This window comes from Orycteropus afer, unplaced genomic scaffold, assembly GCF_000298275.1.
Source record: "Orycteropus afer afer isolate SDZICR_OR568_19922 unplaced genomic scaffold, OryAfe1.0 scaffold00035, whole genome shotgun sequence".
Taxonomy (NCBI): domain Eukaryota; kingdom Metazoa; phylum Chordata; class Mammalia; order Tubulidentata; family Orycteropodidae; genus Orycteropus; species Orycteropus afer.
Genome location: NW_006921622.1, coordinates 18,009,661 through 18,021,785, shown reverse-complemented (window position 1 = coordinate 18,021,785; position 12,125 = coordinate 18,009,661). Strand labels below are relative to the sequence as shown.

At 36.6% G+C, this 12,125-nt stretch overlaps 1 protein-coding gene and 1 non-coding gene across 2 annotated transcripts in view; one reads left to right on the top strand and one right to left on the bottom strand.

Annotated features, from left to right (window-relative positions):
- ABI1 (abl interactor 1) overlaps positions 1-12,125 on the top strand; it is a 194,162-nt gene that overhangs the window by 8,367 nt on the left and 173,670 nt on the right. The gene's annotated exons all lie outside the window — the stretch shown is intronic.
- Positions 1,970-2,076, bottom strand: LOC122149610. The gene has a single exon (XR_006163233.1). It is a non-coding gene; the product is annotated as a U6 spliceosomal RNA (small nuclear RNA).

Below are 12,125 nucleotides of genomic sequence, written 5' to 3'. Positions count from 1 at the left end.
TTTTTTTTTTTTAGGTTACATAAATATTTTCTAACATCTTTTTTATATTGATTATAATTTTGATTGAGGTTATGGTTTGTGTTTAAAAGAAATAATAGTCAAACGCCAGGATTATAAACTATTTAAATACCTTAATATTTAGGACACTATTTCATTTTGAAATAGTGCCTAAGGCATTTGACTGCTAACCAGAAGCCTGGTGGTTCAAACCCACCAGTCACTCCTCAAGGCGAAGACTGGGCGATCTGCTTCTGTAGAGATACTGCCTCAGAAACCCAACGAGGGGTTGCTATAAATTGGAGTCAATTCAATGGCAGTGGGGTTGTTTTTTTTCGCTTTTTATTTCAAAAAATAAGGATTTTTTTTTTTTAAGTACAGCATTGAGAAGATAAGATTCTAGGAAAATGGTAATTACTGGTTTTTGTTATTATAATAGCTGACCTAATCATTTTAGCAGTTAAACATCCATTCCTTAGAAAGGAGACCAGGTTTGTTTTTTAGTACTACCACTCTTTGTCAACCCAAATAAATACTTTTAAGCACAGGTTGGTGATTCGAACCCATCAGCCACTCCACGGGAGAAAGATGAGTTACAGTCTGCTTTGGTAAAGATTTACAGCCTTGGAAACTCTATGGGAGGCAGTTCTACTCTGTCCTGTAGGGTCGCTAGGAATCGGAATTGACTTGATGGCAGTGGGTTGGGTTTGGTTTTTTATCCTTGTATTTACTAATTTCTCCATTTATAAAGTGAAACTTTCTCAGAGATAGTTGGTAGGTAATGAACCAATGTTTACAAAGAAAATTCCAAAGCAAAACAAACAAAAGGCCTAACTTTTAGTTAATTTATTGGAAGAAGATAATATTTATATTTTTATCAAGTAGATTAGAAACTAATTTTAAATTTTATTTTGCTAATTATTATTGTGGTGATTAAAAATTCATTTTAGTATGCCAGTGTTCATTGCAGCACTATTGACGTTAGCTAAAATGTGAAAACAGCAGAAATGTCCATCAACAGATGAATGGATAAATAAAATGTACATACATATAATGGACTGACTCAGCCTTAGAGAGAAATGAAGTCCTGATGTATGCTACACATGGATGAACCTTGACAATATTATATTGAGTGAAATAAGTCAATCACAATAGGACAAAAACTGTATGATCTCACTTACATGAAATAAGCAGATACATAGGAACCAAAGATTATTAATGGTTGCCAGAATGGGAGGAGGAGAGAACAAGAGAGTTTTTGCTTGGGGGCATTGAGTTTATGTTAATGTTAAATAATTTGGAAAAGGATAGTGAAAATGGTACACAACATGAGGGATGTAATCAATGTATAGCACATTTTGTTTGGGCTGTTGTGAGTGGTGATGCTGTGAACATTCCTGTTCAAGTGCTTGTTTGAGCACTGTTTTCAGTACTTTTGGGTATACATTAGAATGGTTCATAATGGAATATTGTGAATCATATAAAGAAGGAACCAGTTGTACTTCACTAAATTTTCACTTAGATAATTCTGGATTTCTCCTTTAAACTATTAAGTGCTTAGCTACAAACCCGAAGGTTGGAGATTTGAATCCGCCCAGAAGTACCTGGGAAGAATGACATGGCAGTTTTCTTCCAAAAAAATCACCTGTTGAAAACACTTTGGAATACACTTATATTCTAACATACATGAGATTGCCATGTCAGATTTGACTTGATGGCAATTGGTTTTTACATTTTTATATCTTTTTTTAAAATAATATTTTACTGTATTTTCAGTGAAATCTTGCACAGTAAATTTGGTTCCCATGTAACAGTTTCTACACAAATTGTTCAGTGTTATTGGTTGCCTTCTTTACAATGTGTCAACATTTTCATTATTTCTATTCTAATTGTTCCATTTTCAGTAATCTAGTTTCCCTGCCCCTTTACCTTCATATCTTTGCTTTAAAGTTATTGCTTATAGTTTGCTCTTATAAAAATGAAATGCTCTATGGATTTTCATGTCATCTTTATGTAGGGGTTGTGCTAATCTTCTCTATATCGTTCCTATTTTAAAATATGTGTTGCCAAAGCAAGCACCACTTTTTATACCTTTATTCCTTATCTCTTTACTGAATATGTGAAGTCAGAATTTATATATCTGAAGTCTACAGTATTAGAAAATTGTCCTTTGACTTTATAGCCTGTGCTAGTAACTGATCTAATCTCTCCTTTATTGCTTAGTTGGTTTTCTTAAAACTATAGTCTACATCTTTCTCCATCCCTCGTCTTGCATTCATTCTTTAACCTGTTCTGTCTACACATGTGAATACAGATGGAGGTAATTGGACAATTTGGTGATGGGTTGACCATGTGCTTGTCTGCTCCTGTTTTTTTCTCACTTAAGTATAACATGTGATCATCATAGGAGAATGAGGGAGAGGTGTATGTTTTGAAGTTTAAGAACAAAATGTGAAATAGACCTTTCAGAGATAATTTATTAGATAGGATAGTAGGAATAGTGACTAGTTTTGGGTGTCCATTTAAGTTTTATGGTTATAAATTTTAAGTGGCTAGTTAGCATTGTGACACAGTGGTTAAAGTGCTTGGTTGTTAACCAAAAGGTCAGCAGTTCAAACCTACCGGTTGCTCCACAGGAGAAAAGACCTGGCAATCTCCTTCCATAAAGATTCAGCCTAAGAAACCTTACGTGGCAGTGGCAGTTTTACTCTGTCATGGGGGAGGAGGGGGTCACTGTGAATGAGAATTGACTCGAAGACGTGCAGCAACAACAGCAGTCAGCATAGTGTGGTTTTCTCCAGCAGATTGCTGCACTGATATAAGCTCATAGTAGGAAGATAAATAGGTATAAAGCAGGTAGGGCTAGACCAGAACAATGGCAGGAGAGAAGAGAGGCCAGGGAATTAAAGTGCTTATTAGGCACTGGTTATACACTGGACTATAAACTCTAACTCTGGTCAAGAGAGAAGACATGGATAGTGAAAAATTCTTAATATTAATAAGTGAAATGGAGATAGAAATTGGGTATTCAGAATGTGGGATTTTTGAAATCTAGATTTTTGGAAATGATGTAAATTGTTGCTGCTGATGATGTCCATAAGAGTTTTTGACTATGGTGAAGGAAAAATGGAAGAAAAAAGTAGTTGGAGTTGAGGTTGAATGACAAGGATTTGGGATGGACAGTCTCTGTGAATGTTGATATCACCAAGATTAATGAGGCTCATTAAGGCATTTGACTGCTAACCAGAAGACTGGTGGTCCAAATCCACCAGCCACTCCTTGGAAGGAAGATAGGACAATCTGTTTCCCTAGAGATAAAGCCTCAGAAACCCAAGGAGGGGTCGCTATGAGTCGGAAATGACTCTCGAGGGCAGTGAGTTTGGTTTTTGGTTTGAATGGTTGATTAGTAAGCTAGATGTTAAAAGTCCTTAGTGAAGGAGGGGAGTGATGAGGATATTGGTAGATGACAGCAATAAGGAGGTTTCTTCCTTACTCTTCTCTGTCCTGCCAGGTCAGTTTATGACCTATCAAATAGTTGCGTTGAATCTTGTATATTTCCTCTGTAGCCCTCATTAGTCTTATTTGGCACAGGTCACCAAGAAAACAGGGCCAGATTTGTCTTGTTTATTACATCTCCAGTGCCTATCCAATGCCTGGTACATAAGTTTTCAAAAGTTTACATGAACTGTAGAGAAGTCTGGAAGCTTGGTTCCAGTCCTTGTTCTGTCACTAACTACTTTGTATCTTAACTAGCCTCTCTCTTTTTTTTTCTCTGAAAAGATAAATTTGAACTAGATTGTATCTAAGGTGACTTCTAATTGTACAATTCTGATGTTTTTCAGTAGAGTTTGTTTCTGATTTAGTTCTGTTTCCTCAAAAAAATAACTCTGATTTACTTGTACCCATTCCTTCTACTCTGTTGTGAGCAAATGTTCCCTTCTCCATTGCTGTGGAGTTGATTCTGACTCATAGTGATACTACATGAGAGAGTAGAACTGCTCCAGAGGATTTCCAAGGTGATAATCTTAACAGAAGCAGACTGCCACATCTTTCTTCCACAGAACACCTGGTGGATTCAAACTGCTGACCTTTCAATTAGCAGCCAAGTGCTTCACCATTGTGCTACCAGGGTTCTTTTAGAATTAAGATATCAAAACATTGAATAAGTAAGTTGTTCAGTAAATGATTTAATTCAAAATTGTTTATGACTTGTCCTTCCTCCTGAACATTTCTGAAATGCAAATTTTTTTTAAATTGTGATTTGGGTGAAGATTTACAGACCAAATTCACTTTCCATACAGCAGTTCACATACACTTTGTCTCCTGTCATTGACCACAGTTTACCACAATGCAACAGCTCCCCTCCCACTTCCTCCCCATTGAAATAAATTTTTATAAGTCTTGCTGAAGAGGAAAAAAATATAGTTGAGGAAGTGTTAAATTAGAATATATTTGGAGTAAGTATCTACAATAGAGATAAGCAGTACTCAGACTTATGATCCCAGGACCCCTTGCACTTTTCAAAATTGAGGACCCAGAGAACTAGTTTTTAAAGGTAGGTTATAGGTATTGCTAATCACTGTATTAGGAGCTCTGGTAGCATAGTGCCTAAGGCACTTGACTGCTAACCAGAAGGCTGGTGGTTCAAACCCACCAGCCAGTCCTTGGAAGGAAGGTTGGGCAACCTACTTCCGTAGTGATACTGCCTCGGAAACCCAAGGAGAGGTCGCTATGAGTCGGGGCCGACTCGACGGCAAATAACAACAATAACAACAATCACTGTATTACAAATTAAAATGGAGAAGTTTAAAACATTTACTCATTTATTTAAAAACAATGTAATGAGTTTATTATTGCTAATGTAACAGGTTTATGAAAAGTAATTATAACTTTCCTAAACAAAATTAAGTGAGAAGAGTGACATTGTTTTACATTACTATTTATTGACTGGTAATAGAAGGCAGTTGAATTCTCATCTGCATTCATCCTGTTGTGATGTTTTATTTTAGTTGAAGTATCTGTAGAAAATCTGGCTTCACACAAATAATGTAGTTGGAAAAGGGAAGAATATAAAAGAGTTTAATAGTCTATATATGTAATTGTGGATAATTCTTTTAGATACTACATCAAAACTGGGCAGGTGATTGCTTTTTTTAAAAAAAACATTTTGTGTTTTAGGTGAAAGTTTACACAGCAAATTAGCTTCTCATTTAATTCTATATACATTATTTCCTTATATTGGTTACATTTTTCACAATGTCAGCATTCTCGTTATTTTCAGGTGGTAGTTTCTTAAATGTCAGTTGCAGTGTGGACTCTGAAGACATATGAGTGATCATTTTATACTCTCTTATATTACATTCATGGGTCATTTGGGAAATATTTGTTGAGATAAGTGAACCTTCTGAGTATTGACAGATTTAATTATACAATATGGAAAAAAATCACATTCATTAATAGCACCACAGATGTCATCAGAAGTCTTGAAGTACTGAAAAGCTTCTAAGCTCATTTCGGTGCATACAAGTTTTCCAAAATTCTAATTTTTGCTTGTAAGCTCAGATTTTATTATTGGCCACAAATATTGTCAATTGTTTTTTTTAGGCTTACTTCATTCATTTTCAGAAAAATGTCTGTCACACACCCAACTTCAAATAATCATGTCTGCCAGTCATTTTTTGAAGTAAAAATGGTGTTTCATGAAACAAGTGGCTTAGCCAGCATATAAATCAATTGCACAAGTGCTTTTTCCTAAAGGTGGCTATGTTACTTAAGTATTCAGCAGGAATGCTTTATGTATACTACCTACTTCATTCCACCGAATAGTAAAAGACATCTTCTCAAAGGTAAAGGTTTAATAAAATTAATAATTTTTCCTGTTTTTTTTTTTATTGTGATTTGGGTGAAAATTTTTCCTGTTTTTTTATTGTGATTTGGGTGAAAATTTTTCCTGTTTTAGCAAGAACATTTTAAAGTGAAACTTGCTCCTTTATTTTGTGTTCTGGGTTTGGCAGTGAAGATTAAAATAACTACTATTACACTTGGTGTCATTACCTTGAGTTTTACTCACCTTATGAGTTTCAGTCATCTTTGTTTTTGTACTATTAGTAGAAATGTCAACCTAGAGAAGAAGACAATAGCATTTTCACATTACTACAAATGTGGTTTTGACCATGTGAACCCACCCGATAGGGTCTTAGAGATCCCCAGGGGTCCATAGATCCCACTTTGAGATCCTCTGATATAGATAATTGGTCCAGTAGACTTCATGCCTTCCTTTTATGGTAATGGGTGTCTGAATTTTAAATATTGCTTATTTGTTAGTGTATATTGAGCATTTCTAATTAGTTTGAATAAATACCTCATAAAAACTTAAAAGTTGTTTTTTAGGAATTCTCTTAGCATTGTGTATACTGTGTTAATTATTTTGGATATTGTTTTGGTTACCTAGTACGTCTTTGAAAGGAAAATACCACAGATGGGATGGCTTTAATAAGCAGGAGTTTATTCTCTTACAGTTTGGAGGCTTTAAGTCTGAGTTCAAAGTGCCAGGATCTAGGGGCTGGGTCAAAGCCCCTCAACCTTGGGCTTCAGCTCTGCCTCCTGCTCTCAGTCTACTGAAGCTGGAGGCTTTTCTTTATTCAGACAGCTGCTGGCTGCTGAGGCTGATAAACTCAAGGTCGACAAGCGAAAAGGCACAGTCCCAATATTACTAAACCACATGGGAGGCCATTCATTCAAGTCCATTAAAAGTCCTAAGCTTAGCAGGGCAACATGGCAGGCTGCTGAACAGTGACTTGGCTGCATGCCAACAACTTGAGACCTTCCTCAAAGTTGCTTCTTATATACTGCAAGCAGCCCACATCCCTAAAGCAGCTACTCAGCTGCTCCAGTAGATTCCACCATGAAGTTAATTACCAATCTCACCGTGAGGAGTAACTACATCCAGCTGCCCAGCCTCTCAACCAGGCCCAGCCAGGTTGACATAAAACCTTAACTATGACAGATAATTTTTTAATATTTTAGGCTATGTTAAAAACCAAACTCACTGACATTGAGTCATTTCCTGGGCCATATCAATGCTCTGTATATACCATGTATCAGTAGCACTAATTTTTAAATTAATGTGTTTTAAAAATGTCATGTATTTGTGTCCTCCAAATTTTACCCATATCAAAATTTAATAATGTTTGAATAAATTTATTTGATTCATAGACAATTATTAAACTCTGTGATTTTTAGGAAGCAGTAAGAAATACTAATACTAATTTTAAAATGACATTCTGATCATTTATTTCTGACATGAGCATATTTCAGATTAGATTTGAAGTAATTTATCATTGATATATTGCCCATTGTACTTACTTTCCTTTTTTGTACTAATGTCTTTACATCTTAAAAAATAAAAGCCCAATTGAAGTGGGGAAAAGGAGAAAAAACTCACTATTGTTTTTGCTCTTCTCTGGCATTTTCTTCTGCATTATATATTTTTATTGTTTCCATGAAGAAAGACTTCAGATTAATCCATTTCCCTTTCAAACTAATTTTCTTTCAAAAGATTAAAAGCTCTCCTTTTTCAGCTCTATGTTCTATTAAAATTAATAACATTCAGATTTTGGTTTGAACAGTGGGTATACAGGCTGTTAAAGTTCTCATTCCTTCTGAACAATCTGAGAAAGGCTTAAAGACCCTAAAGATGACAGCACAATTTTATGGGATCCTAAGTTGGAACCACAGCAGTTGTAAGAAATGCTCAGAAAAATGAAATATGTAAATCGTGTGTAGCATGCTTCACAGTATAATAGAATATATTATTTACTATGTCTCCTGTTCAGTTATTCAACAACTTACTGCTTATAATGTGCCAGACTATATTCTGTCAATCAAATATAATCTCTGCTTTCAAGGGATTAACAATTGGTCTCCCCCTCAATCAGATAAATTAGGAATTATGATAAATTTTATCTAGGGAAGGATACATGTTGACATGAGAATATATATCAGGTGTCTCAGCCTAGCTTGGCATGTCAAGGAAGTAATGTTGAAGTTGAGATCTGGAGGGTGAATATATTTTAATCAAGAAACTGGTCGAAGGGAAAATAGTGTCCCTACTTCTATAGAGATTCTGCTTTGGAAACCCAAGGAGGGGTCGCTATGAGTCGAGTCTGACTCCATGGCAAATAACAACAACAACCAGAGGGAACAGCATGTGCACAGGTCCAAAGGTTAATAAAAGTTTTGAACAAATAGACATGTGTACAGAGAGCAAAGAAGGGAGAGTGATCAGAAAAGAGAGGAGGTAGGGATCAGATCAAAGCCAGGCTTTAATAGGCTATGTTAGGAATTTCTGTTGTTTTTCTGAAGCTGATGAGAAGACATTGACAGTTTCAAGTAATGAGGTGACATTATTATTTTTACTTTCTAAAAGGATTACTGTTGTCACAGAGTGGTAAACAGATTAGAAGGAGGGTTGAATACTGATTGGAAGGAGCTCAAGAAGAGATTGGGGGAGTCTGAGGGAGCTCTGGTGGCATAGTGCTTAAGGCATTTGACTGCTAACCAGAAGGTTGGCGGTTCAACCCCACCAGCCACTCCTCAGAAGGAAGATTGGGCAATCTGGTGGCATAGTGCTTAAGGCATTTGACTGCTAACCAGAAGGTTGGCGGTTCAAACCCACCAGCCACTCCTCAGAAGGAAGATTGGGCAATGTAGTTCCATTAGATACACTGCCTCAGGAACCCAAGGAAGGGCCTCTATGAGAGATAATACAGTAGTGCTGTCTAGAGGTGATGATAGCTTATATTATAATGGTAGTATGTTGACTGAAATTTCTAGTGCCTTGAATCCTGATGGTAGTCTGTAACTCTATGTATTTCTTTTTTTCTAGAAACAGCAGTGTTTGAGGCTATAGGGATGTGCTAAAAAGTAGTGAGATGGTGATTCATTCAACAAATAGTTATTAATTGCCTACTGTGGAAGACTCTATGCTAGATACTATGATGTGGTATTGTGATGTCTATATGTTACACATAAATTTTTTATGTAGGAATTATTGAATGATATATTATAAAGCATTAAATCAAGATTAGGGAAAATTGGCCTGTGGTATTTCTATGTAAGTGAGGAAATGTTCTGTTATAGAAGAAAAATAATAGTTATTTTTGAAATGTTTTTAATTTTGGTTTTGGTAGAATTTTGCTTATGGAAAGAGAAAATGTCAAGCAGCATTTTTATCAAGAGCATCAAGGTAATTAATAAATGAAGACATTCTTGTAAAAGATTCAAATAAGTATATTTAAAGCAAAATCTAAACTGCCCCTTTCTTCTCCTCTTCATATTCCTTTTCATTCCCGTCCCCTCTAAGTATTATCAAGTTTGTTTTGTATCCTTCTAGTTTTTGTACAAAGGATGAAATGGTTTAGGAAAATTTATCTGGCAGTGGTGTAGGATGGGTGGGAGCAGGGAGAGACTAGATGGAGAGTGACCAATTAGAGGGCAGTTACAGTTGTCCAGATGTGAAGAGTATTTCTTGAATTAGGCTAGCTACAGTAAGATTGAAAATGAAGGAATGAATGCAAGGAAAGAAAGAACCAGGAAGCCTTGGTGAAGGAGATAGGGTTGGTAAGGAAAAGGGCCAAGTCATACATGACTTATTTCACTTGATCCATTCTCCTTCAGCATAAAGCCCATGGAATATAGAAGGTAATTCGTAGTCATCGAAGAACATCTATAGACCTTCTCTTTTTCAATGGTTAGGACACGGTTGGTTCCTGACACTTTCCGGCTTTTACTCCTCCACAGTTGAATTGATTGGCAGAGGAGTGGGTTGGAGAATAGGAATAAGGCTTGATTGTTAGGTGTCTGGGTGAGCAGAAGGGGAAGGGAGGGAAAAGGAGAAGGAAGGGGGACTCCAAGGTCTCTGGCTATATTATTGTGGTATGAGGTTGAAGTTCCAGTGTTTCTTTTAGTGTTAATTTTGCTAGTCTGTTATAATCTTCTGTATTATAGATTGTTGACATTTTTCATACCAAAGAGTCATTTTTTAAAAATTTTTATTGTGATTTGGGTGAAAATTTACAGAGCAAATACAATTTCCATACAGCAGTTCACATACACTTTGTCTTATGACATTGACCACAATTTACCACAATGCAACAGCTCCCCTCCTACTTCCTCCTGATAATTACCTTTTCCCTGTGTCCATCCCTCCATGCCCTCCTGCCCCCTGAGCTGTCTCCTGGTGCGTAAGCAGCCCTTCTTTCTCCCATGATTGTTCTTTCCAAGGAGTGTATCTACCTCAGGTAAATGTTCAACTCATAGGCCTGTCCTTTGGTTGGTTGGAAGCCACAAGTGTGGGTTCAATTCCAGAACTGACGGGCAGCTGGGGGCCATAGTCTCAGTGGTTCCATCAGGCCCATAGAGTCATTTTTATAAATAATTTCAGAATATATATTGTATTTGGATCAAAAACTTTGCCCGTCTTTGGAAGGAACTTTTAGAGAGAATTTTAATAAACTGCCGTTGTATTTGGGAGCTTAAGGAAGGCTTAGCTGAATCATGAGTGGGGAGTTTTGGAGGTGAGGAATACAAGTAGTGGGAATGACATTGACAGCAAGGCAGGTTTGGGAGAGCTACAAGTTGTGTGCTTTTGATAGTGTCAGATGCGCTATTTGAATCTCAGGATCTGAGGTGTTTTCTTAGTCAAAAAGATACCTGAAGTACTGTCACTTAAACTGTGGAAAAGTAGTTCAGCATTTTCAACATTTTAATACAGAGAGAAACCATGTTTTAAATTTAACACTGGTGAAAAGAATCTGCACTTTTGCTGTGTCCTGATATATTCTGTTCCTTTGTCTAGACACACATTTGGCTGCATAAATGGAGAAGAAATGAGTTATAGGCCTGAATGAATCACTTGTGTATGAAGTGAGTGTCATAACTTGGGGCCTGCTTGCATTAGTGGATTTATTATTAGTATTTTCTAATATCTCATGGTATATAGAGCTACTTACCTCCAATTCAGTTGTGTATTTTTTCTGCCCCTCCTTCCATCTCAGTTAGACTTTCCAGGCCCATTTTCCCACGTATTTCTTTCTCTCCCCCTATTAAAAATAAAAAAAGAAAGACATCATGGCATTACATATAAAGGAAAATTCTGCCACTTAAATTTTTTTTTTTTTAGGGGGCAAGTAGGGTGTTGTACTAAGGGATAAAGTGGGAGGAATATGTATATTTATTTCACTGGGAAGCATTGCAATCAAACACGGGGTTACTGTGAGGTAGAATCCACTCAGTGGCAGTGGGTTTGGTTTTTGGTTTTATGGTTATACAGAAGTCTTAGGGAAAAGTTAGCTTTTACCAACATGTTTTGACCTGATGGGTACTATAAATCATATAATGATCTTATTTCCCTTTATATTTATGGCTTCCTGGAGATCAGAGCCAAACTTATGGCTCCAATTTATTATGTACTACTCTGTGGTCTCTGTGGTCTGTGTATTAACCACCTACTTTTATCTTTTACATTACTGGATATCTTGATTTTTGTCTTGTATATTTTCCTATACACATTTTGAACTGGTATAATAGTGACCATCCTCTAGACTAGTGAAATCAGACCTTTTATTTTTGGGAAGGGAGGGTTGAGTCTGGCTGCAGCTTTAGAATTTTTTAAAGTTCATCAAGTGGTGCTGATGTTGACTTAGGGTTGAAAATCACTGTTCTAGAGCAGGAGGGGCCGAACATTTTCTATAAAGGGCCAGGTAACAAATATTTTAGGCTTTGTAGGCCATATATGGTCTGTATCACAACTTCTGAAATCTGCCATTGTGGCAGAAAAGCCACAGACAGTATATAAATGAATGAGTGTGGTTGTGTTCCAGTAAAACTTTATTTGCAAAAATAGACGGTATTTGGCCCAAGGGTCATAGTTTTTTGACCAATCCGTGTTCCAGAGCCTGAACTTTAAATTACAGATAACTCTCAGTTGTAGTGGCTACTGATAGACCAAAATTATTTGAGCAAGGCTGGCGGTTCAAATCCACCGGCCACTCCTTGGAAGGAAGATGGGGCAATCTACTTCCGTAGTGATACTGCCTCAGAAACCCAAGGAGGGGTCGCTATGAGTC